This window comes from Bos indicus x Bos taurus, chromosome 16 (genome assembly GCF_003369695.1).
Source record: "Bos indicus x Bos taurus breed Angus x Brahman F1 hybrid chromosome 16, Bos_hybrid_MaternalHap_v2.0, whole genome shotgun sequence".
Lineage (NCBI taxonomy): Eukaryota > Metazoa > Chordata > Mammalia > Artiodactyla > Bovidae > Bos > Bos indicus x Bos taurus.
In genome coordinates, this window is record NC_040091.1 from 77,262,225 (window position 1) to 77,267,285 (window position 5,061).

A 5,061-nucleotide genomic window follows, 5' to 3' on the forward strand; every position below is an offset into this window, starting at 1 on the left:
AAATGCAAATTGCTAAAAAGAAAGGAAAAAAAAAAAAAAAAACCCAAACACCTAATTTCAACACTATGCACTTACTAGAGACATTTTAAATTCATAAGACCAATTTTGTCATTCATATAAAATACTGGCTACAGGACCTGAGCTATTAGGGTCACAGATATTGTGGACCCCCGAAGAATCCTATTCTCAAATAGACAGGGCTACTTTTACCCTAGGCAGAGAGTCTTATTCTGACGACAGCTGAAAACTAAACTTCTAGCAAAGTGGAAGCCTCAGGATTCTCACCAACAATCAGTTCTTGCTTTGAAACTGCAAGAACCCCATTGAAACATCATGGATGATAACAATGAGACTGGTTTCCTAATTCACTCACTGTTTCACTTGACTTTGAGCAAATTATTTCCTCTCACGGTTCTCAGTTTCCTCAACTGTCATATGAGGAATGTCAAATCAGAAAACTGCCAAGGGTTTTTACCTCTTAAAAATTGTAGAAACCCATGATTCTAGAATTTGCTATCCAACACCTTCTCTATCTAAACGTTTTGAGTACATACAATGTGCCAGACACTTTTCTGAATGTTTTACATGTACTAAGTCACAGTATCTTCACAATATCCTCATCAGGCAAGTTATATTTGGTACCCATTTTATAAGTAATCTGAAGCATATAGAGAGCTTAAGTATTATGCCTGAAGTCACAAAGTTAGTTTGTGGTAAAAATGGGATTTTGATGCAGGTGGTTAAACTTACGCATTAACTATCCCACTATACTTTCTCTCGGAGAAGGCAATGGCACCCCACTCCAGCACTCTTGCCTGGAAAATCCCATGGATGGAGGAGCCTGGTGGGCTGCAGTCCATAGGGTCGCTAAGAGTTGGACCCGAATGAGCGACTTCACTTTCACTTTTCACTTTCATGCATTGGAGAAGGAAATGGCAACCCGTTCCAGTGTTCTTACCTGTAGAATCCCAGGGACGGCAGAGCCTGGTGGGCTGCCATCTCTGGGGTCACACAGAGTTGGACACGACTGAAGCAACTTAGCAGCAGCAGCAAACTTTTTCTAGATTTTTCCAAAGTGTTCTGTAAAACATTAGTTCTCTAAAATTATGGTGAGGAAAAAAAAAAAAACAAAAACTTGTGATCTATTAGTTAGGGCTGTTTTCATTTTAAATGGCAGAAATATTAATCCAAACCCACTTAAGCAAAAATGGTATGAGCTCACGATGCCAACACATCCAGGGTGGGAGGTGACTGGCTTGATTCAGATCATATCAACAGCAATTCCAGTCCTCACACCCTCAGACCTTCTCATGACAGAGTAGCAGACTTTCTCCTAAGTCCCAGTAAAAACACAGCTGTGTCATAGTATCTCTGACTGGCTCACATGTCCATATCCAAGCCCATCACGGTGGCTGGGAAAGGGCAAGAGTTGACTGGTTTTAAGCCTGTACCTCATGCTCCACCCTGGGGTTCCTGGAGGAATGACATCACCAAAACAGTATGCACGAAAAATGAGAGAAGAAGTGTCTTTCCAGAGGAAGTCAGGGTGTGGCCACTAACGCTGGCTGATGTGTGCGCATGTGCTAACACTGGTTGACAGATATCAACAAATGTCCAAGACATGGAGTTAAGCTTATTTCTAAAATACTCCATAGTTCATTTTTATGTCATATTTGATATAAGCACCTTGAAATTGCCAAGAAGTTCTGCAATAAAGAATTTGTTTCAACTCATCATTTTCCAAATTTATTTGGTATGGTACAAATTATTCATGTAAAATTTATTAGCATCTCTTTGAACTAGTATTTATGCAGGACTTATTTTGGAGGATGACACTGAAGTTCAGCTTCTGACATTTAGAAGCTAACATAATATATAAGACATGCAAATGATCCCTCATTTCATGTTTCCTACATCATCAACATCCTCTGACTCACATAAATCTGCCTTATATTGAGCAGTATTAAAAATAAAACTCATACAGCACATAATATTTTTAACAATGCTATTCATTGAATCAAGATGTGGCTGTTTGATTATTTAAACATCAGTGGAAAGCAGAATCACAAGTTAGAATGTCCAAATAATTGATAAGGAGTTTGTATCAGCTTTTGCAAAACTGGAACAAGCTTCAGTGGTTTCCCTGTTTGGCTCAGGTGGTAAAGAATCTGCCTGCAATGCAGGAGACCCAAGTTCGATCCCTGGATCAGGAAGATCCTCTGGAGAAGGGAATGGCAACCCACTCCAGTATTCTGGCCTGGAGAATCCCAGGGACAGAGAAGCCTGGCAGATTACAGCCCACAGGGTCACAGAGAGTCAGACACGACCGAATGACGAACACCTTTTACTTTTCCGTGGTTTAAACCACAAATATTCATTGTTTGTTATGACTTTGTAGGTTGACTAGGCAGTTCTTCCGGACTGGATCAAGTCAGCTGGACTGGCAGGTCCAGGATGGTCTCAGGCTTGTGTCCGGTCTTTGGTTGACAGGCTGGTATGCCAGAGCTTATCTGTTTCGTGTGCTCTTTCTTGTCCAAGTAAAAAGCATGGCTTCTTAATATGACTGTTTCACATTTCAAAAAAGATCAATAAATGAAGGCAAGCTTCAAAGTGCAAGCACTCTGCAAGCCCCTGCTTTCCATCGTCTGTATCGTCTCGTTTAATATCCCAATTGCTGTGGCAAGGGACATGACCAAATCCAGCTCTCAGTGAGAAAAGCTACATGGGCGCGTGACAAAGTCACAGGGGCGCAGATGTAAAATGGGAGGGCTCGGGGCCGTGTCCACCACAGAGCTCTTAAAATCTGCGTACCTGAATCCCAGGTTTAGTTCATCAATCGAATGGGTTAACTGCTGAAATGAACTGCAAATATCAAGCTTTCACTTATTATCAGAAAGTATTTATTAGGCAAATATTTGTATTTCTTCCTACGCTGATTTTCAAGCAGGTTAAACTACAATAAATGGGTTTCCTGGGTGGTGCTAGTGGTAAAGAACCCGCTTACCAATGCAGGAGAAGGTAAGTGATGTGGGCCTGATCCCCGGGTCAGAAAGATTCCCTGGAAGAGGGCATGGCAACCCACTCCAGTATTCTTGCCTGGAGCATCCTATGGACAGAGGAGTCTGGCAGGCTACAGTCCATGGGGTAGCAGAGAGTAAGACAGGAATGAAGCAATTTAGCGTACAAGCAACTACAATAACTAGACTGGTCCTCATTGATCTGTGTTTACAAATAGATGTGGCTTATGGTAATGTCTATCTGTTACATGTGTTTGATCAATTTTGCAGCTAAAACAGTAATTTTGAACAATATTACCACTAGGTACTTAGTCATCAGTATAGGGCTCATCTGACAGTTTCATCTTAATGACTAAAATGACTATTTGACCACTTTAATTTGACCGTTTATAAGGTAATCAATTGTTTTAAATATTGATCTGTAAATTACATATCCAGGAAATCACATAAACCTCGTCTCAGGCTCTTTATAATTCAAATGTACTTTTAGTCAACTATGCCTCTGATTTGCAATGTACCAATGCAGATTTGAGACACATGAAGAACTAAGAAAATAAAAGTTTCAAGTCCTCTAGTTTGATTGTTAAGGTGGAAAGTACAATCGAAGGTTTTTTTCTTCAGTTCAGTCAGTTGAGTCGCTCAGTCATGTCTGACTCTTTGCAACCCCATGGACTGTGGCATGCCAGGCCTCCCTGTTCATCACCAACTCCTGGAGTTTACTCAAACTCGTGTCCATGGAGTCAGTGATGCCATCCAACCATCTCATCCTCTGTCTTCCCCTTCCCCTCCCACCTTCAACCTTTCCCAGCATCAGGGTCTTTTCAAATGAGTCAGCTCTTCACATTAGGTGGCCATAGTATTGGAGTTTCAGCTTCAGCATCAGTCCTTCCAGTGAATATTCAGGACTGATTTCCTTTACAATGGACTGGGTGGATCTCCTTATTGTTCAAGGGACTCTCGAGAGTCTTCTCCAGCACCACAGTTCAAAAGCATCAATTCTTCAGAGCTCAGCTTTCTTTATAGTCCAACATTCACATCCATACATGACTACTGGAAAAACCATAGCCTTGACCAGATGGAACTTTGTTGGTAAAGTAATGTCTTTGCTTTTTAATACGCTGTCTAGCTTGGTCATAACTTTCCTTCCAAGGAGCAAGTGTCTTTTAATTTCGTTGGTTCAGCCACCATCTGCAGTGATTTGGAGCCAAAAAATACAGTTCTTCACTGTTTCCACTGTTTCCCCATCTATTTCCCATGAAGTGATGGGACCGGATGCCATGATCTTAGTTTTCTGAATGTTGAGCTTTAAGCCAACTTTCTCACTCTCCTCTTTCACTTTCGTCAAGAGGCTCTTTAGTTCCTCTTCACTTGCTGCCATAAGGGTGGTGTCATCTGCATATCTGAGGTTATTGATATTTCTCCCGGCAATCTTGATTCCAGCTTGTGCTTCCTCCAGCCCAGCGTTTCTCATGATGTACTCTGCATATAAGTTAAATAAGCAGGGTGACAATATACAGCCTTGATGTACTTCTTTCCTTATTTGGAACCAGTCTGTTGTTCCATGTCCAGTTCTAACTGTTGCTTCCTGACCTGCATATGGGTTTCTCAAGTGGCAGGTCAGGTGTTCTGGTATTCCCATCTCAAGAAGAATTTTCCACAGTTTGCTCTGATCCACACAGTCAAGGGCTTTGGCATAGTCAATAAAGCAGAAATAGATGTTTTTCTGGAACTATCTTGCTTTATCAATGATCCAGCAATTTGATCTCTGGTTCCTCTGCCTTTTCTAAAACCAGCTTGAACATTTGGTATTTCATGGTTCACGTATTGCAGATGCCTGGCTTGGAGAATTTTGAGCATTACTTTACTAGTGTGTGAGATGAGTGCAATTGTGCGGTAGTTTGAGCATTCTTTGGCATTGCCTTTTTTTGGGATTGGAATGAAAACTGACTTTTTCTAGTCCTGTGGCCACTGCTGAGATTTCCAAATTTGCTGGCAAATTGAGTGTAGCACTTTCACAGCATCATCTTTTAAGATTTGAAAGAGC